Here is a 22,971-nt window from a genome sequence, read left to right as displayed (position 1 = left end):
ATGACATCAGGAAGATTCACCCAATTCTTAAGTTTGGCATTGGCAAGATGCCTAAAATACTCCAACACGGAATGGAATCTCTCTATTTGCCAATTTGATTGAAGATGTCTACTGGTTGAAAAGTTAAGCTGAAATCCAAGTAATCTGCATAGTTTATCCCATAACTTCCTTGTGAACCTTAAATCTGTATTGCTGACAATGCTTTTGGGTACACCCCAATATTTGGTGACATTCATGTGAAGTAACTGAGAGGCTTCATCTGCAATCTGAACTTGACAGTAACTTGATCTCAAACCCAACTTTGAAGAGTACTTGGTTGTCTCAAGTTGATCAAATAAGTCGGCAATTCGTGCGATAGGATACTTGTTCTTGATGGTGATTTTGCTTGACGCTCGATAATCGACACAACGTCGTAATGACCCACCATACTTTTTCTGTTGCTTGTGTAACTTAGTTAATTCTGGAGGACTCATCATATGAGGCCCTCTTGTAGGAGATGTAGTACCAGTAGTCATTCTAATGATTCATGATACTGGTGGTAGTTCTGGTTGTCTCATCACACCTCAATCTTCAATATCACATCACATCAAATTCTGTCAACCTGTGTGGGAGTTGAACTATGTTCCTCATCATCAGGTTCAACTCGTAAGGTAGCAATGTACGGTTGCTCACTTTTCTTCAGTTGAAGGGTTACAATCAACTTTCCCTCTTCCTTATCAGTGGAGACGTGACTGAAACTTAGACATTCACCTAATATGCCCAATGTGTTGGCGAATGACATCGGTACAATCCTGTTCGGTCACAAGAAATCCATCATAATGATAACTCTAAATTCATCAAGTGGAACTGTGAATAAATCATGCTTACCCTTCCATGTGCTTATTATGACGAATATTGACTTGGCCGACCCCTTGGATAGGAGTGGTTTGGGAGTTTACAATTTTCATGCAGCTTGAATCTTTCACAAGCCGGATATTGAGGCGCTTCGTTTCTATAGGGGAAATGAAGCTGTGCATAGCTTTTGTATCAACTATGGCCTACGTGGTCTTGCCACCAACTTCGATATCAACATACATAAGACCCGTCCGTTGACGACTTTTCTGAGTCTTAGAAGTCTGCTTCATTGCATTTAGTAGATGCATGGCTCCCATGTAAGGATAATCTTCATCATCTCACCCACTCGTACTATCGTGACTAGGGTCATTTTTGGAGGTTAGTAATGTGTTCAACTTACTCTACTATGGACACTTGAACATTTTGTGAGGATCACCACATATCATACACTTAAGCTTGTGGCAGTATTTAGTAGGCGAGGTACTTCTGCTCTTTAAATTCTATCAATACCTGTGTAACCTGTGTAGGAGTTGAACTATGGTCCTGATTATTAGGTTCAACTCGTAAGATAGCAATGTACGGTTGCTCACTTTTCTTCAGTTGAAGGGTTACAATCAACTTTCCTTCTTCCTTATTGGTGGAGATGTGAATGAAGTTTGGATATTCACCTAGCATGCCCAATGTATTGGCAAATGACATTGGTACAATCCTATTCTACCACAAGAAATCCATCCCAATGATAACTCTAAATTCATCAAGTGGAACTGCAAGTAAATCAAGTTTACCCTTCCATGTGTCTATCTTGACGAGTACCGACTTGGTTGACCTTTGGATAGGCGTGACTTGGGAGTTTACAGATTTCATGTAGCTTGAATCTTTCACGAGCTAGATATTGAGGTGTTTTGCCTCTGTAGGGGAAACGAAGTTGTGCGTAGCTCTTGTATCGACTATGACCTGGGTGGTCTTGCCACCAACTTCGATATCAACATACATAAGACCCTTCCGTTGACGACTTTTCTAAGTCTCAGAGGTCTACTTCATTGCATTTAGTAAATGCATGGCTCCCATGTAAGGAGAATCTTCATCATCTCGCCCACTCGTACTCTCGTGATTAGGGTTACTTTGGGAGGTTAGTAATGTATTCAACTTATTCTACTATGGACACCTGCATATTTTGTGAGGACCACCACATATCATGCACTTAAGCTTGTGGCGGTGCTTAGTAGGCAAGGTACTTCTATTTTTTAAAAGGGAGGAATTCCATTGGGATCCTTAACTAGAGCTATGTCTGTGCCCTCCATTCTTACTATTTGAAGGCTTCTTGGTGTGATCATGTTGTTGGGAGTACCCCTTCGATTGAGGGTGTACATTTTGTTTGCTCCTATCCGCGAGAGTATAATCAGTCAATCACTTGACTGCGACAATTGCAAACGCGAGATCTTACACATGTTGCCTTTGGAGTTCTATCTGAACCCATGGCTTGAGCCCTTCTTGGAATGAGAATAGCTTGTATTTCTCTAACATGTCATGAATATCAAGTATCAAGATGGAAAATTGCTTGACGTAGTCGTGAATAGTACCTATCTGGTGGAGTTGCCTAAACTTCCTACGGGTAATGAACTCCACATTCTCAAGTAGAAACTGATTCTTCAATTCCTTTTTAAGGTCAACCCATGTCTCAATGGAACATTGGCCACTTTTCATCTCAATGTATTTTGTTCACCACCATAGTTTGGCATCACCTACAAGATACATAGAAGCTGTTGTGACATTTATCTCTTCTGAATCCAGACGAGCTACACAAAAGTATTATTCCATGTCAAACAAGAAATTTTCGAACTCTTTCACATCGCGAACACCATTAAAAGTGCGTGGCTCATAGACTCGAAGGAGTAAAGGAGGAGCTTCACTACTAGTAGGCCGTTCATTATCGATAGCTCTGACAAGGAGACTTATTTTCGTAGTGAGCTCCGTGATTTGTTCTTGTAAGTTGGCTAGGGATCCTCGGGTATCTTCCTCGAGGTCAACTATTCTAGCATTGATTGTCACGGATTCTTCCTCTGACGTGTTCTGGTGACCATTTAATTGCTCAATACCATCAACGAGACTGATAGCTGGGCCATATTTTTTTCTAGTAGCTCAATACGTTCCTTGTTATTACGTGGTAGTGGTGTGGTTGGAACATGTTGGTTTGTGGTACTTTTCTTTTCTCTTGCCATTGTTCGGGTGAAATAAATGGAATTGGGGAAGAGCTTGGTGATGAAACTAACTTGAATATGTAACCAACATGGTTTTGGATACTAATTGTGCTCTGATACTAACTGTCATAGTCATGTTCTTTCGAAGTAAGGTCGTGCGACGTAAGGAGATGCTAATCTACAAGCAAGCCTGTAAAAATAATATCTACACCACAATACGTAGGAAGCAAACAAGATAACGAGGTAACACGAGGCAAAGCTCGGAGGAAATTTTGTTGATATAATATTGATTACACGGAGTAACACGTTACAAAAGAAAATATGTGTGTTACAAGCACCTGATGATCTATGACACACGAGACTTCAACGTAACTTGACACAAGGGTTTAAGTCAACTTGGGTGTAAGCTGGGGATTGAGAAGCATTAGACACCCTTCTTACAAAATGTATGCTAAGTCTTTCCTAGGTTTCCAAAAGGAAACATAAAAAATGGAGGCCAATCATACTCCCTTATTACTAAAATGTCACTAAGCTAACATATACGCTCTTCCACGAGGCTGACATGGTTTCATTTGTGAGCCTTACATAGTGTTACATGGGTGCTCCCGGGTGACTCCGGGGTAAGCTACACCTAATAATAAGTGACAGAATGTATGACCGTCACACTATGGCACGAGCATCCTCTTTGAGATTAAAGTGGGTAATAGAGGAAGACAATAAAGTTGAAGTATTATTGAAAAAAGGGGAAAAAAGGAAAAATAACAAAATTGGAGGGGTATTCCTAGAAAGTGAGGTAAAAAATTGAAAGACAATCAATTTGGAAAGGTATTCTTGGAAAGAAAGAGGAGAAAATAAAAAATAAAATTAAAAGTTTTTCATATCAATATATTAAATCTCAAGTCCGTTCTATGTGAGAGATAACAAAAGTGGGTTCACCATTGTGCATTATTTTATACTAGAGTTCACAGGCATCCTCTTTGGGGTTAAGAGGGTAAAATGAAAAAAAGAAGTTGGAAGAGTCTTATTAAAAAAATTTATGGTTAAAGGGCGTAAAAGAGGAAAAATAATAAAATTGGAGATGTATTATTAATAAAGGGGGAAATGAGGAAAGACAATAAAGTGGGTTAAAGGGATAAAAGAGAAAATATAGCAAACTTAGAGGAGTATTATTGAAAAAGGGTGTAAAACAAGAAAGATAGTAAAATTGGAGGGATTTTATTAAAAAAAATTTTGGGGGGCAGAGGGTGGGGGAATGATATGTTTATCATTACAAAAAACTATGGATGAAAGGTTTATCCCCACAAAAATGTTGCAAAGTAGACCTTATAATTGTATTTTATTATATAGACCATAGCTTGTCTGTACCTACGACATGAGCATCCTCTTTAAGGTTATTTGAGATAAAATAGAAAAATAATAAAAATTGGAGAGGTATTATTCAAAAAGACAGAGATGAGGAAAGATAATATAGTATGTTAAAAGGGTAAAATAAGAAAATAAGTTATTGGGATATTATTAAAAATGGGGTAAAAGATGAAAGATAATAAAATTAGAGGGATATTATTAAAAAAGGAAAGAGGGGAGAGGAAAGATATGAGTGAAAATAAAAGACATTAAAGTAATTAGTAGGATGGATCCCACAAAATTGTAACTAGATAGGATAATTGTCAAACACAAAATTGTAGTAAAGTGAACCCTATAATTGTGTTTTATTATTCTATATATATAAATGACGATAAGTCCTACTCAACTATATTTTTGTGGGTATAAAGATTGAGACAAATAAATGAAGTTCACATAATCTCACTTTATTTTATTTTATTTTCTCCCACTTTAATTTTATTGTCTTTCCTCTTATCTCATTTTTTTGTTTTTTAATAATACCCCTCCAAATTTACTATTTTTCCTCTTTAACCCTAAACTCTAATACATTTATATTTTTAAACAATGCATGATAAGCTTTTACAACAAATTAAATCATTAATACATAAAATTTTGGGTCACTCCTTTTTTGGTAAACCTATACATAAAAAAATCGGATGTATAGGTGATAACACTTGGTTTGAATCATTAACGAGTGGTGACCTGAAAAATTCACCAAAGGTCTGACCTATTGGTGATATAATAATATGGTCATGTGAGAGCCTTTTTCAGGTAATGGTTGTTGTACGAGAGTTTCTTGTGTTTATTTAATAACTAGTTGCTATTAATGTACTTATTAGAAGAATATGTTAATGTAAGTAGAAGTACGAGTTTGTTGATCCACCTCGAGATGCCATAGAAAAGCTGATGGAGATTCGAATGATTCATTGACACCGTTGCCTCACGTTTTGTAATAGTACTTGACTACTTGCAGCGTTCAGAAGCACCTGCGCTGCGTGCACCCGCAGTTAAAAAAGCATCTATGATTCTGCACCTCCACGTCAACAAAGTGTAGAAACAGAGTCAATTTTTAAGTCACCTCAGCATAACTCAAATTATATATGCAACTCTCATAATCAGGTCAGTTATTTTTTGAACTTATAAAAATACATTTTTATTAATTATGTTGTATTCAAAATTAACTTAATTATAATTATAAATTACAAAAATGTGTTTGTATTATATTAATATTAAATGATAAAATATCAAATAAAACTAGTGTGTATCTATGTATACATCATTCTACAAAGTTTGTTATTTTATTTTATTTTTTCATTTCTTGGGTATTCGAAGAGAAACAAAAATTAAAAATACATCACTAGACCAAGGACTCTAAGTACCTTTTTGGATTTTGATTAAAATTAGAGATGCATCTATGTATCGATGGAAATAGTTCTTCTAGTGGCACGGCCTGATGACCTCAAGGAAATTTCTCATGTAATTCCTTCATTACATTGTTGTATGAGAGACTAATATAAAATCACAAATGCTCTCACCTTAAACTTCTTGCAAAATCTCTTAAATTTTTTCCCCCCAAAACCCACAATTTACAATCTATTATTAGGATTGTAAGTGTTTAACCATGCAAAAGCCTTTGATTTTTTTTCCTCCAAAACCTTATCTTGTTCTTGAGGTTTGATGGTTGAAGGAGAAAGAATCTCTAGTTGAAGAAGAGGTTAAAAGAATTTAATTTACTATAGAATATTGGTTTTTAGAGAAAAATTAAGGTTTTTAAATTGGTAAAAATTTGTAAAAAATCATCAAAATGACGGAAATACCCCTCATAAATTCCGGATGTCCGAAAAATCTTGAAAGTACCTCCATTGCACTCAGAACGTGATTTCGAGTCTAACGAGACCCAAATCGATGAAAACAGAGAAATTTAAGAAAAATCGTCAAAAATCGTCAAATGACCAAAACGCCCCTTAACATCTAATTCTAACATAGAGACCTTGATCCCTAGGAAAAGAAAACTCAAATAAAAAAAATAAACCAAAATAAAATTCAAATTAAAAATGAAAAACTAAAATCCAAATTTAAAATTAATTTAAAATCGTAAAATCAAATTAAATTTAATACAAAATAAAAATTACATTTTCAAGAAACCGATTAAAATACAAAATCAAAATTAAAATCAAATTGAAAAATCAAGTTAAAAATCACTCAACCAATTAAAATACAAAATCGAATTAAAATTTAAATCAATCAACCGAATCGACCAACCAAAAATGTAATTAACAAATTAAAATCCGTTCGATCACATTTAAATCGAAATCCAATCAACCGACAATTAAAATTGAAATAAATTTAAATTTCAAATTAAAATGCAAATTAATCAACCCGTTCCAAAATATAAATTAAAAAATTAAAATCAAATTAAATAATTAAAAATCAAATATAATCAATGAATCAAATTAAAATTAAATCAAACCAAGAAATTGATCTTAAAACTAGGGGTGCACATGGTTCGGATTGGTTCGGATTTTGGCAAAATTGGAACCGAACCAAACATGATCGATTCTACAAATTTGAAACCGAACCAATCCAATTACGCTATAGAACCGAACCAATCCAATCCAATCTTGATTCGGATTGGTTCGGATCGGTTCTCGGTTCTCATACTTATTGAAGATGGATACCTTCTTTTTCAATCCAAACATTCTATCTCCTCCAATCTTCAAACCTTGAAAACAAGTAGGACTTTTTTTAAGCGTGGACTTTGGGATAATAAAAAAATTAAATTTTTTCTATATTTCATTTAAGAAATTTGATGTAGATGATGTTCAATAAGTAGAAAACAGTATATTTTATAGAAGATGAGATAGAGGATGAGTTCAATAAGTTGAAAATGAAAAAAATTCTCTAAGAAAAATGAAGGGATTTTGGCTTGAGGTTTAAAATAATGGCATTTAAGCCATTTTATGTTATTTTCCTAAACAAATAAGAAATATATTGAAGATCCATTCGAGAAGAATTTAAATTTGTTTACCGTTAATTAAAGGTGCCTGATCGATCGATAGCTCAGAGATTTATCGAAGTTTTTTGAACCAGAGAGAGAGAGAGAGAGTTCAATCTTCGTTTTTTGATGAGTTGGCGAGGCGGTGAGGTGAGGTGAGTGAGAGAGATGACTGAGGTTGAGAACGACGGCGGCTAGGGTTTTGTTTTCAGAATTCTTCAAATAGGAAGAAGAAGAAAGAAATAAAAAATCGAAATTTTATTTTTTAATAATTTTATATATATATATATATATATATATATATATATAGGGTAGCGTTCAATGGTTAACTTTTTGGCAAAACATTTTTCAAAACATGAGTTAGAAGTTTTGGAATGGGCTGATTTTTGGTGAGGATGATCTCTACGGTGAGGAGATCATTATCACCGAAAATCAGCCCATTCCAAAACTTCTAATCCCATCTAAAACAGTTTATAAAAAATGGACGGTCCACGATTGTTCAACTTGTAAACATGGGTTCGAAGTTTTGAAAATGTTTTGCCAAAAAGTTAGCCATTGAACGGGACCCATATATATATATAATTGGTTCGGTTTTCGGATTGGTTCGGTTCTATTATATCCTAATCCGGAACCGAACCAAATTAACCGGATTTTTTTTCTTCGATCCGTACCTGAATCGTGGGTGTATTTAATCCGAACCAATCTAATCCAAAGGCTTCGGATTGGTTCGGATCTCGGATTTACCCAATCCAATGTGCACCCCTACTTAAAACCCACAACCGATTCCAACTCGATTCAATTCATCCTCACTCATTTGCAACTCAAAAATTAACTCACCAATTGGACTTCTATTAACTCACGTCCCAATACATGCTCTAACACAACCATCACCCTAACCTAACTCAACTCAAACAATCTTTCTTTCTACACGTGGCCCACCATTGCCATTTCTTGTACTCATCCTACTTTACAAATTTCTCAACTATCCTTTAATTTTCCATCTCACCTTCCCACCATTTTCTCTTACAAATTACCCTCATTATCACCCACATACTTTAAATAAACCCCTCAACTCCCCCACTAACGTGCTGCACCATCCATGTCTCCTTCAAATCAGCCCCATTCACAACTTCTCTTCATAACCAACAACTCTCTCATCTCCTCTCCAACGACTGGCTCGACCCCACATTGCTCTCTCTCTCTCTCTCCCCCATGTTCACGTTGGGCAGCAACTACCCCCACGTTTTTCCCCACTTCTTCTTCAATTCTTCCACCATCATTTCCATTAAAAACCAGCAACAAGGGTGAATCCTCCAGGAGGTCTCTCTCACAACCTCTTCTTCCCTTTCATCTGCCAGTCCCACTTGATCTCCTCCAACATTTTTCTACAACTCACCTCACTCTGTTCTTCATCTTGGATTAAATCTGGAGCATAGCAGGCTGTTGTGAAATCAGCAACGCCCAAACGTGCAACTTCTCCTAATTCTCCTCTTCTTCTCCAACAGACCTCAGCCCTCTCTCTATTCTCTTCCCCTTCACAACACCTATAATACAGCCACGTTTTAGAGAGGATCAACGCTCATCTCTCTCACATTATTTCCAACCTTTTCTGTCATGTTCTCTACACCTCTCCAGCCCTCTCTTTGCTCACTCTATTTCCCTCACATTCTCCAATCTAGAACAACCCATTGCTGTTTTTTTTCTCATCTCCATTAAACCTTAATCCATTTATAACGTTTTTCTCAACCAAGCTCCTCCATTAATGTCCTCCACAGCCATACCATTCCCCATCACTTTCTTCATCATTAAAGAGCAGTAGCCTCACTTCCATTATTGTTTCTAAACGCCCCTACAGCATAGCCTCACCCGTTTTCATTTTCTCCTCTTGAACGCCCCACGGTTCGGCCATTTTCGATCTCGGCCTTCTCTTCCAATTCCCAACAGCAGCAACGCCATTCTCGCCCAACTTTTTACCATTGTAACATTACACCCATCTTCTCTTGAACGTCCAAAACGGCTTCAGCCATCTCGTTTTAATTTTCCATCTTGTCCCATAACAGCAACACCCCATAACGGTCATCATTTTTTTCCTACACCTTTTGGCGCCACACGCTATTTCGAGGTTCTTTTTGAAGGAATCCAAGATTCCAAAATCATTAGGCGAAGGTAATTTTTCTTTTTCTTATTTATTTATTTATTTTTATTTTTGTTTATTTATTTACTTATTTTTATTCTTGATTGCGTAATTTCATGCATATAAATTAATTCATCGATTTTTCGGGGTATAAGTGGCACTAGTGGCCACTTTTAAATTTTCAAAATTGTCGAAATGTTAGTGGATCGATTCGCTCATTTTTTGGTTAATAGATTGATTGAATCAATTCGCTAATATCAAGTTGGTGAACCGGATCATTGGTGTTAATGTTATTGGGTCGATTTATCGATTTTTTTTATTATTTATTATTGGGCCAAATCATTAACATTGGTATTCATCGACTCATTTTTTTTTTTTTTTTTTTTTTTGTACGAAAAATTTAAAATCGATTTTCCTCAATAAAAAATCAACGAGTTGACTCTTGGATTTTTGTGTGCATTGAAAGCTCCAAATCGAATTTCATCGATTAAAAACATGAGAGTCGACTCACTGATTTTAGTATACGTGGCGATTTCAACAATCAAGATCCTTTTGATTGACAAATTGCGAGTCGACTCACTGATTTTTGGTACATTGAAGATTTGAATCGATTTTATTTTTAAATTAGGCACGTGGGTTAAATCACATATTTAATACATGTGGCGATTTTAAAAAAATAATCAAAGATTATTTTGATTAACAAATTGTGAGTCGACTCGCTGATTTTTGGTACATTGAAAATTTGAACCGATTTTATTTTAAATTAGGCACGTGGGTTAAATCACATATTTAATACATGTGGCGATTTAAAAAAAATAATCAAAGATTATTTTGATTAACAAATTGCGAGTCAACTCGCTGATTTTTGGTACATTGGAAATTTGGTTCGATATTTTTAGAAATTGTGCATGTGGGTTAAATCACATAATTAACACCTGTGGCTACTTTAAAAAATAATCAAAGATTATTTTGATTAACAAATTACGAGTCGACTCGCTAATTTTGGAGACATTGAGAATTCAAATCGAATTTTTTTAAAATTAGGCATGTGGGTTAAATCACATATTTAACACATGTGGCTATTTTTAAAAATAATCAAAGATTATTTTGATTAACAAATTACGAGTCGACTCGTTGATTTTGAGGATATTGAAAATTTGAATTGATTTTATTTTAAAATTAGGCACGTGGTTAACTCACCGATTTAATACACGTGGCAACTCAAAATTTGTGAGTTAATCCACTGAATTTAATGCACGTAATGGTTCAAAAATCGAATCTCTTTGATAAAATATCGTCAATGAGCCAATTCACTAATCTTATATACGCAGCATTAAAAATCGATTTTGTATTGTTCAAAATATGATCAAATTGATCCATTAAATTTTTGTGTCATGTATGCCTCATTAAATCATGTAATTATTTTAACCGTAGGATTTGTTTAATAAATCCGATGCAATTTGATGATGATTGGACCCTAGTTTTACTTTTAGTCTTTGAATGTTGACCGTAGGATATTTTTGGATCGCAGTAGAAACTGATCATCTTGATCAGGCGGGTTCGGTGCCTAACACCTTCCGAAATCCATAACCTGACCCCTTACCCATCTCTCTGATCTACGGACCGACCCATATCCATTTGGAGTTAATTTTGGTTCCTAGACCTAAACTAGGTGGCGACTCCCTATTCTTTTAAAAATCCCCGAGATACGTAGATCGGACCCCTAATCCGCTATTTAGCGGACGGCCGCGGGGGTCGAGGCGATTTCACTTTGAAATGTTTTCTTTCAAATTAAGATAAGTTTATTTTGAAAATATTATTTAATAGTTAAATTTTAATAATAATTGGGCAGGGTTGACAAGGGCAGTGATAAATAAATTAAAAAACACCTATACCCTAAGGGAAATGAATCATGCCACCTGCTTGTTTGGCCTAGTATGTAGGTCCTTTGCAAGGGGAAGCTGGTTGTTATACTAATTTATAACTCAGTCGACATCACATATAGTTTTAATAAAAGAAAATATATATGTTTTTTACAATTTTTTGCTTAGTCCAAGGGTGACTCACGGTGAGTCGTAATTTTTGTTTAGGCCTTGATTTACCTAAGGTCAATTCTGTTACAAGTCCATGTGTGCTCGAATTTTGTTAGGAATAATTATCCTTTAATCTACTCCTAAATGACTTTTCCCCTGAGAAAATCATTTTATTTTACTCTTTTGCCCATTTTCTAACTCTTCAATAATCCCACCACTTTAATTTTCTTATTCTTCCAAGTAAGACTCTTGGTTAAATTGGTCCCCTGCATGAGTATAATTACTACCTTAATGTCATCTTATTAAAACTAAACCAAAGTAAATTACTCTTATGTCTCACAAGTATATCATCAATCCTAGAAGGCTCTTTGTAATTTGACAAAGTTCCATGATTTTTGATAACTTTGCCTAGCCTATAGATTTCTTTAGAACTTGTGAGTAAAGATTAGATTAACTGTAGGTTGTTAGAGAATTAGTTAGGTTAGATGATTTTTGATGTCAAAAATCATAATCCATATTTGCATGCCATTTAGCCTAGTTCTCTAGAATTTGACTCAAAGTCGATTTCTAGGATTTTTTGACCCTCTTCAAAGAATTTTCTAGAAACTAAGGCATTTTACTATCCTATCCTCTTGATCATCACTACGTGAAAATCGAAAAAATTTAAAGAAAAAATTGTTAGGTTTCGACCGACGAATTATAAAAATCTAAATTTGACGGGCATGGGCCACATATTTTGACTTCTTAAACTCACGCTCTCAGTCTCTATGCGATTTGTTTCCCCTCTCTCACTCTCTTGATCGATTGTGAGAAACTCTCCCTCTCCCTCTCACTTTTTCTTTGTCTCTCTCTCGATAGTGATAAACTTCTCTCTCTCTCTCTCTCTCTCTCTCTCTCGATTGTAAGAAACTATAAGATCTCTATGTCTCCCTCGATTTCATTTCCCTCTCTATCCGATCACTCTCTCTGTCTCTAATCTCCCAACACTGAAAATGGAGTGAAGAAAAAGTCATTATGAAGATAAAATCTAGGGTTAACTAGAGCCTCAAAGTGATCTCTTGATATCTCAGGTTGGTGGATCCATAACGCCGTTGAGATTATTGAAGAGGAGATCTAGGGTATATGATTCCACGAGCTCTTCGATCTCTAAATTGGTTTTAAACCTTATTTACTTGGATATGATTTTGATTTTTTTTTTTTGTGAATCTGAACAGTGAGGATCAAGGTTCATGATCTCAAAGCTAACTCAAAGCCATATTTGTTAAGCTAGTTGAAGGATCTAAACACAGAACTCGCTCTGCTCCGTGTCTCTAAGGTCATTGGTGGAGTCCCCAACAAGCTATTTCTCTAACCTTCTTCTCCCGATTTTAGACCTGTAAGTCTCTTTCTCACATGTGCATATGTGAATCTCACACTTCATTTCCCAATTAAATGGTTAATTTTCTACTTTTTTGTTGCAGTTTATCTCCACTAGGTTTAATACCAAAATCAAACAAAGGTTCTCTCCTCAATTCTCAAGATTAGGTTAAATTTCTACTTTCATAATTGATGATATAACATTGTTTCCATGATTTTACTATATGAATCAATTTTCTTCCAAAAACTTGTAGATTATGTTAAAAAAAGAAATCTAATTAGATGAGACTGCAATATGCAAGATGGTCATAAGTTTAGTGCTGATGGAACTAAAGCAACATTAATTATATCTTATTGAAAGACCAAACTAATAATTGGAGAAACTATATATGATAGCTCTTTTTCAATATTGACTCCTAGATATACTTAGTTTAGTTTAGCGAAATACAAGCATTGAGTTTCTCCATTCAACCTAAGTCCAATAAGATTCCCCACTTTCAATGACGTTATCTTGATGAAGTTTACATTCCAAGCACTACCACTCGTGCAGTACCCGTGGGTATCTTTAGTAAGTATTATGTCGTGAGATGTGTAGCCAACTATTACCAGAGTAGAGGCACTGTTTAATTTATGTGAAACCAAACACAAATTAGAGCTGTGTTTTGGGTTTCTATTTTAAATGTGTAGCTTCTAGTTAGAGATCTCAAAGTTAAAAATTAAGAGGAGAGTAGGAGACGGTTAGATATTAATATTTAGTTGATACCGTGAGTTCTTTTGGAAGATCTTTTAAATGGGTGAAGCATTCGTGTCAAATTTTGACACTTAAACTGACTTTTATGCACCCTTTTCGAATTTCTATTTTTCTTTCCTTCCAAGATAGTAACTAACATTTATCATAGAGTATGAGTTCCATTCTACCTATTCCAATTTTTTTTTTCTTTAAGCAGATATATAAATATACATATATGTATTTTGTCTATGGGTATATGATACAAGTTGTAAGATATGCTATTACGTATTTCATTTATCTTTTTTATTGCATAAACATTTCTTACTTTTCACATTGTTTAGTATTGTTTGAGACTTTGAGTCTACAAATCCTATTTTTTTAGGGTTAGTCAATTCTGACACTTTCTATATATGTCAAGCTCTTGACATCTACATCTTTATTGCTGCAACGTGAAAATAATTTGCATCTGGTGTATTGTGAATCATCGTCCTTTTGACAAGGCAAGATCAGATTAGGTCTATTTGGGACTCATTATTATTCAAATCCCATCCAATTACAAATTTATATAGTTTGTCTGAGGTAAAAGTATATTAAACCTGTACAACTCTTACTATGAGCAGATTGTATCTACAAGATGTATTCGCTTGTTTGAGTTTTGAGTTTTAGGTCGAACCTAAGGAGGAGACATGTGGGTTCTAGTCAAGAATGCTGATGCATCCAATGGTGGAGAAGTCAATTTCATTAGGCTTTAATTAATTGGTTAGGATGAGGGTTAATGTACCAGAAGACAGTTATGATGATCATCTGCTCAAACGAGTGACTGACTGAACCAATTTGTGAACTGTATTAAACCATTTCCTGCTCTGTATCCAGTGTTAGTGTTGGGTTGGGGTACATTTATTACCATACTTTATAAAGTTTTGTACCATTTTAAAATGTTTCATCCACATAATAAAATATTGACCTTTAACAACGTTTGAATATTTCAAGAATGTTTCGGAATATATATAGAAAGATTGTCTCAGCTCAAGATGAGATTTTAAAATATTTTCCACTATTATATCACTTCTCATCATCAATCTCTCATAATTGTTGGGTTCTCATACTGCATGTGTGCCACCATGTCTTGATAATGTTATTTGGGATGGTATGATCTTGACCATCCACGAAATTGAACATTGTTCCCAAGGGGTCCACCACCAATTAGGCCACTACCACCCCCCTTCACCTTTATTCTTTGCTTCTCTCTAAGGCAGCGTTGTTATCTATCTTCCCATGTAAGCTATATATATATATATATATATATATATATATATATCCCATGTATGATGTATGCGTATGGTATACGCCTTTGTTATCTGTCTTTGCTTACTCATGTTTAGATTAGATTAGGTCTATTTTTGGGACTCATTATTATTCAAATTCCATCCAATTACAAATTTATATAGTTTGTCACTTTAAGAGATTATGTCAAGATACAATTTTTTTCCCGATTTGTTGAAAATTCGATAAAACTATATCGTCAACTTGTAGATGCCTTCGAAGTCAACAATTCCAAGTAAGGAGTGGATAATGAAATCTAGGTTATCAAATGAATATCTCAAAGGTGTATATTCTTTCATAAAAAAAATATCAGTTAAGTTACCCATATTGGTTCCTTTATTTATTGGGAGGATTTTCTTTTGATAGATAAATGGAAAACACAAGCTGAGTGGTGGAGCATGTGAGGTACAAGGAAATTGTGGAGAACTGATCTGCCACTATCCAACAAGGAGGCTTGTTAAATGCACCTTGTTCTTCTTTTCATTGAGGTAATTATTCTAAAGTTTATTTTTAAAAATCATGGTATTTTTTAAGAGAAAGGCTTTAGGGAACACCCTAATTTAGTCATTTATGTCCATTATTCTGCAAAGAAATAGTAAGCAATTTGAAAGTTTTTTGGTTTAGGTTCTCTATCAATTAAAAACAAAATCTTGGGTTTTAGAATTATTATGTGTTAAAATGTCTTTTATGTTGCTCTCTTTATTTCTTGTGTTGGGTACTCTGTTACTTTAAAAAAAAATAATTATAACTTAAATCTTAAGGCTTGTCTCATTTTTTTTCTTTTTTCTCAAACATGGAATGCTAACAATGCATTCAATATAGTTCAATGAGAGCATTTGAAGACTTTGTGTGGCTCACCGCATAGGAATCACTGGGAGGCTTTTGATTGTGTTGGCAATGATGTTGTCCATGAGTTGGAATATGCACCTTACCTTATGAACCAGCTAATGGAAACTAGCAATATAGTGTTTCTATTTGCCAAGGTATTATTTTATTCACTCTTGTGGTTGTGCAGTTAAATTAGATTGTTGAGATGTCAATCTGAATTTTTTTCTTATTAGGATAATGATCGCATCTGCTATGTGTGTTCCTTGTTAAAAGAACTATGGCTAGAGAAAATTTAAGGTGGTCTTATCTAACTTAAAACTGTAAGTGGTGGTTTTGCAAAGCAAACAAAGCTTCATAATAGCTTAGTGGTAAGATCTTTTTAGGCTCATAGATGTTAGTTTTATCTTCCATCAAATCAATCTAATTGAACATAGAAAATTTTAATAAAGTCTAATTATGCCAGCACAAATCAGACAAACCCATCAATAATAATAAAAAAAATAGATAAATATAATTAGGATAGAAGCATTTGTAGAAATGCAAGAGCAATCCTAATAGGTAGTAAACTACGAGAAAAATCAATTGAGATGACTTTCAAGTAAACAATTTCAAAATATTTTAAAACAGTTTAAATTCAAGAGATGTTTTCTTCATCAGTTTATTTATTTACTATTACTATTAGGGTCTGTTTGATTAGGCTTGGAAAATGGCATGGATTTCAATTTCCATGGAAAATTAGAATGTCAAGTGTTTGATTGTAACATTTTCCATGGAAATCTATTTTCCAACCCCATTAAAAATCCACCATTTGCTGGATTTTAAAATCCCACCTTCACCCCAAGGAAATGAGTTCCATCCAAGATGGACTTCTTGTTTAATTAGATTACCCAACCCTCTTCACCAACGAAACCTTCTTCACCAACGAAACCCTCGTCACCAACGTCTGCAACTTCCATAAGTTCGTCACAGGTTTGTTCTTCTTCTTCTTCTTCTTCTTCTTCTCTCTCTCTCTCTCTCTCTCTCTCTCTCCAAGTAACCTAATCTTTGTTTCTTTGTTCTTTTTTTTTTAAATTAAAAAGCTCTTTCGATCTGTTTTGTGACTCTCATGCTCTCACCCCCGTTCATGGTTCTTCAATCGAACCATAAGAGAAACCTCTAATCGTTCTTCTCAGTGGATCTAGAAGAGAACCCTAACTCTAGAGAATCTCTTCCATATCACAAGGTAAGCTCTCTCTAATGTACATTTTGAATTCTTTGATGGAACCTCAAATCCATTTTTAGAATGAAAGGAATTTATTTGGTATTATATCAAAATCTGATTTGAGTTGTGGAAGGTTAGGATTCGAATTTGAAAAGGTTTATTTTGTTCATTTGTGAAAAAATTTGAAGTATTTATGTATGTTAGATGTTTGAGAAATTGCCTAGTTGAAGTTGACATTTGGAAGAGTGTTATGGGAAACTTTGAAGGATTTAATATGTAGGATATTTTTTTGTTGAATTTTTGTTTGGAATTGTATGTGTTTGTTGTAGGATTTATTAATGTTTACTTTGTTCATTTGTGAAAAAATTTGAAGCATTTATGTAGGTTAGATGTTTGAGAAATTGCCTAGTTGAAGTTGACATTTGGAAGAGTGTTATGGGAAACTTTGAAGGATTTAATATGTAGGATATTTTTTTGTTGAATTTTTGTTTGGAATTGTATGTGTTTATTGTAGGATTTATTAATGTTTACTTTGTTCATTTGTGAAAAAATTTGAAGCATTTATGTAGGTTAGATGTTTGAGAAATTGCCTAGTTGAAGTTGACATTTGGAAGAGTGTTAGTTATGGGAAACTTTGAAGGATTTATTTATGTAGAATATTTTTGGTTGAATTTTTGTTTGGAATTGTGTGTATTTGTTGTAAGATTTATTAATAGCAATTTTATTGCACCAATTTTGGTGAAGCATCCTTGTTGATTTCTATTATGGAATTGGTTGTATTTCACCCTTTTGTTCATAGTGATTTTATTACACCAATTTTAGTGAAGCATCCAAAGTGATTTCTATAAAGGAATTTGTGGATTGTAAACTCTATTGGAACCTAAGTTAGTCCAAATTTGATGGTTTGAACATCTTATCTAAAAAAAAAGACTTTTGTTTAGAGAATTTTATTTTTATTTTTTTAATCCTAACCGTGGGATTGATGGGTTTTAATCCTAGCAAATGTGTATAAATCATGTAAAATATGTGTGCCTTCATGACTTATGTTTTTTCTTTTATCTATAGTGTCGGTTGGTTTGTTGGGAAAATATTTTCATGATTTTTTTTCTTGAGAAATTAACATTAATAAAATAGGTGAGAACAACGAATCATAATGGGTATTTTTTTCCAAACGTTATTTTAGCATACAAATTACAATGTTAATGGTTGTTATATATAGTTTTTTTTTTCTTCTTTTCTATATAGAATCTTCTTAAATAAGTTGGATATTCAATTTAATGCATCAAAGAAATATTAGATGAAGGGGGCGTTCAATGGCTAACTTTTTGGCAAAACATTTTTCAAAACATGAGTTAGAGGTTTTGGAATGGGCTGATTTTTGGTGAGGATGATCTCTACGGTGAGGAGATCATCATCACCAAAAATCAACCCATTCCAAAACTTCTAACCCCATCAAAAACAATTTACAAAAAATGGACAGTCCACAATTTTTCAGCTTGTAAACATGGGTTAGAAGTTTGGAATGGGCTGATTTTTGGCGAGGATGATCTCCTCACCATAGAGATCATCCTCACCAAAAATCAGCTCATTCCAAAACCTCTAACTCATGTTTTGAAAAATGTTTTGCCAAAAAGTTTGCTAAAAAGTTTGCCATTGAACGCTACCCTTAGATGAATATTCAATTTGTTTGTCATGACTGTTCTCTAAAACTTGAATAAGTTGGATATGGGTAGACCTGGTTTTGGATCTTATTCAACCCAAACAAACCTGTGATCCATATGGCATGAACCAAACTGATCTATGAACACATATATGGGTCAGCTTCACATGACTTTACAAAAGGGGCTACTTACCAATATAAGGGTCAGATCTGATCCAAGGCTACTTACCAATATAATGTATTTTTTAATTTTTTTTTGTACTAGATCTTGATGAAATAGACGATGAGGTACAAGAAGCAATTGGACAAGGTGACGTACCTACACAACAAACAGGATCTTCATCGGTGCCTTCTCGTGAAAATTCTTCGTCTAAGAGAAAGCGAAAGCATAATTCTGAAGAATCTAATGATGCAATGATTTCCATACTTGCCTCTGCAGCCATGCGTATGGCAACGGCAATGGAGAGACCTAACATAGCCAAATTGCAAAAGGAACTCAATGAAGTTCCTGATATCTCTCGAGAAATCATGTTAGAAGCGATTGATTACTTGGGTGAGCGTCAAGAAGCAGCACACATATTCCTTGGCTTGGCAAGTGACATGAAGAGGGATTGGTTATTTAGGCGCTTAGGAAAGTCAGATGACACTTAGGATCTGTTAGATGTCATATTTTTTTTGGGAGATGTATTTATTATAATACAAAAAATCATACTGATTTGCAATGGTTATATGTTGTATTTTTTGGGGGATATGTCTTACATATATTTTTTGGGTATACTTATTTTGTATTAATCATGATGTATGACTAATTCATCATGCTTGTAAATTTTATACCACATCAATGTTATATATGGTAATTTTTGTAGTGAAAGTATGTTTTTTTAGATAGACTTTTATTGTATAGGATCCATTTTATTTAATAACTAAAATGATAATAAACAGTGAAATTGGAAAATATTTAAATTTTCCAACTTGCAATCAAACAATAGATTTGGAAAATGAATGCATTTTCCCATGTGCAATCAAACAGAGAGAAATTTTCTCTATGGAAATTCAAATTCCATACCATTTTTCCATGGATTTCAAATTCCATGGAAAATGAATTTCCATGTGCAGTCAAACATACCCTTATTGTTATTGTTATTGTTCTTGAAAAACATGTTTTGAAAGCATTATGTCAAAATAACCAGAAGACTTTGGCTCTAGACAGAGTGAAATAGAATATCAGGATTGGTTTTAGCCAACCTGGATCTTTAGGATAAGGCGTTGTTGTCAAAATAAATAGTGTGAAACTGTTATTGCACACAGCATAGCAGAGTGTGAATGTGTCACTCTCGCCACTAAAATAGTTGCATACCATTTTCATCCTCATTTTAGACCCAGGAAAAAACTAATGCAACCAATACAAAAACAATTCAGATAAGGATGATTACTTGTTGAAAGGGATCAACAAAAGCTATAATATTCTATACAAACACTAAACCTCTCTACAAGATCTCTTTAGGATTAGTTATTCATTCCTCATATAGCTTAGTGGTAAGATCTAGTGGAGGTTGTTCCCAAGGTCTTTAGTTCAAATCCCTTGAACCCCTTCTTATGCTAGTCTAGGTCTGCCTTAACTCTACTGACCTTTCAAAAAAAATTGTATAAAAGTCTGACTCAAGGGAGATGCAAGCTTGAGCAAGATATTTTAGGAATCTCGTCCTTACTAACCAAATCCTTTAAACCCACTCACAAACATTGTATAACCTAGTTCTTGGTAACCCTTTCTCAATTGGGTACCACAATCCACTTTGAACTTTGGGCTCTTATTAAACACACATCCACTATCCACTTCCTCAATTTGTGTTCTCATTTCACACTTTTGGGCTCCCATGAATGTGACACTTTTGCTTTTGTATTTGATGTTTCTCTTTCTTAAATGGATAATGTATGTGTAAGAAAAAATTTGTCAGACCATGAGCAGATGGCTTCCACATTATGGGTTGGTTGAACAAAAATTTTAAAGGTTCCAGCCATAAATTCCAGAAAGGGAAATATCATGGGAATCTTGGAAATGATAGAGTTTTGGATGAACCTTCTAGTTTTACAGTAATTCAGTTATTGCATCTTGTTGGGATTCTCTTTTATCTCATGCTCAACTTACTTGATCAGGGTACTTTGTTCCCTCACATTTAGCTGGAAAGCAGTACGTAGTTTATAGTTTTAGGTTATATTCTTTATCTCCCATGAACATATCATAGCCTTGGTGTAGACATGAGAATGTTCATCCTTGAACCTCAATGCTACGTTGTTTGGAGTAGCCACCATTCTTTTTTGGAAATGAGTGTGAATGGTCACTCGAATAGATTCTTCTGAAAATAATTTTTTCATACCATTATAGTGACTCTCAATCATGAAAAATGTATGGTCTACCTAAGATCTAGGTAAGAAAATTCGGTTAGAGAATGGGGAAGGTGTTAAGCACCCCATTCTCTTCACCTAAGGTGGTTATCTTTAGATTTGTCCATTTAAAAAAAAAGATTAGCATAACAATTAAAATGCATGGGATGCATGGAATTGGTGGGTGCACATGGTGTGTATGTACCTCTTTGAAAGAAGATTTGATGTTGGTGTTGACATAAGAAATATCTTATGGGAAAAGATATTCTATGGAGTCAATACACATTTGCATGAGTTGGGATGTTGGTTTAGGATTTTAGAGAAGTTCCATGAATGGAGTTCTCTTAGATCTATAACCTTTATGCATGCATGTTTAGCTAGAAACTTAGTGTTTTAACCCCAGCAAGAGAGTTGCACATTTCTTCATCATAGCCAAACATGTGTGATGTGTGTGCATAGTGTACATTATGATGTATGTATGAGAATGGGTTAAAAAGACTTCAACCTCCATCATTTCGACCAAACCGCCTCAAGCATTCCATGCCAAAGGTTGAGGTTCAATCTATTTGAAATGAAGGAGGGTTTTCCATCACATCCTAAAGGTTTAAAAAAAAAAAAAGAGGGATAGAAAAAGAAGATGCAAGTTAAAAAATAAATAAACCACTATTATCCCACCTTGTCCCCTTGGAAGTCTTGAATGAATCTTGAGCTTGAGAAATGAACTTGAGAGTTGAAGGATGTAGTTGAGGGTTGAGAGATGAGTAGAGATTTTGATAGAGTTTTTGGGGGACTTTTGGGGGATTGAGAGCATGAATTGTTCTTATAAAATGAGGGTATTTATAGAGTTTTTGAAGAACTTTTGGGGAAAAAGTGGTCCAATCCTAAAAATTAAAAGAATGGACATGAGATTTATGTTTTTATTTTTATTTTTTTTATTTGTATGATGGTAAAGATGACATTTGTGAAGAAATCCTAAAAGTATTCTTTGGTCTTTGATTTTTTGATAAATAGAGGTGAGAGAACAAAAGTACTTTTGGGAGGGTGAATAAGGGAGTGACATGTGTAAAGGTGGAGTGGTAGGTAAAAAGTAGACCTTGGTTCATTTGTAAATAACACATAAAGTAAGGGTGGAAGTATATTTTTGAAATGGACCAATGGGAGAATAAAAGTACTTTTTGGAGGTAAATAGGAGAATGAAATGTGTAAAAGTAAAGTGATAGGTGAAAAGTAGACCTTAGTTCATTTGTAAATAACTCATAAAAAATGGTGGAAGTATATTTTTGAAATGACCAATGGGAGAATTTCATGTATGTACTTGAAGCTTCCCACCTTTTGAGGGTATGATTGAAAATTCTCTCAACTTTATAGATTATTACCAAAGATCCAAAATATCTTTTTGATTTGACTAACCTTTTTGGAAAGGGCATTCTTGGATTTTCACAAGGAAGAGTTGACTTTCTAATTAGATAATGTATTGGGTATTGAGGGCTTATGAGAGATTAACATGTGTCATATTTTGGGAGGTGTGAGAGAATGGAGTTAGAATGGACTAGGTGTTGGGCTTAGAATGGACTTGGTTTTGGATTTAGGATATGGACTTGGGTTTGGACTTAGAAAATGGACTTAGGTTTTGGACTTGGGTTAGGTTGGAGAATGGATATAGGTTCAGATTGGATCAGGAAGTAAGTAGAATTGGCTTGGATTAGGGACAAGGTATGGGTATGCAAAAATAATATGAGATGTGAAATCGCCTCGATCCCCACGGCCGTCCGCAGAATAGCGGATTAGGGGTCCGATCTATATATCTCGGAGATTTTAAAAGAATAGGGAGTCACCACCTAATTTAGGTTTAGGAACCAAAATTAACTCCAAATGGATATGGGTCGGTCCGTGGATCAGAGAGATGGATAAGGG

The 22,971-nt window shown here is 34.4% G+C and overlaps 1 long non-coding RNA gene across 1 annotated transcript; it reads left to right on the top strand.

Moving 5' to 3' along the window:
- The first annotated feature begins 15,234 nt into the window (after window positions 1–15,234).
- Window positions 15,235–19,540, top strand: LOC147406185 (uncharacterized). Its single transcript, XR_015176346.1, has 4 exons — window positions 15,235–15,474; window positions 15,809–16,783; window positions 16,894–17,036; window positions 18,941–19,540. It is a non-coding gene; the product is annotated as an uncharacterized LOC147406185 (long non-coding RNA).
- Window positions 19,541–22,971: the final 3,431 nt, after the last annotated feature.

This window comes from Akebia trifoliata, chromosome 3 (genome assembly GCF_017979445.1).
Source record: "Akebia trifoliata isolate Shusen 1 chromosome 3, ASM1797944v1, whole genome shotgun sequence".
Taxonomy (NCBI): domain Eukaryota; kingdom Viridiplantae; phylum Streptophyta; class Magnoliopsida; order Ranunculales; family Lardizabalaceae; genus Akebia; species Akebia trifoliata.
The sequence above is the reverse complement of the archived record's forward strand: the minus strand, read 5'-3'. Positions and strand labels throughout refer to the sequence as shown.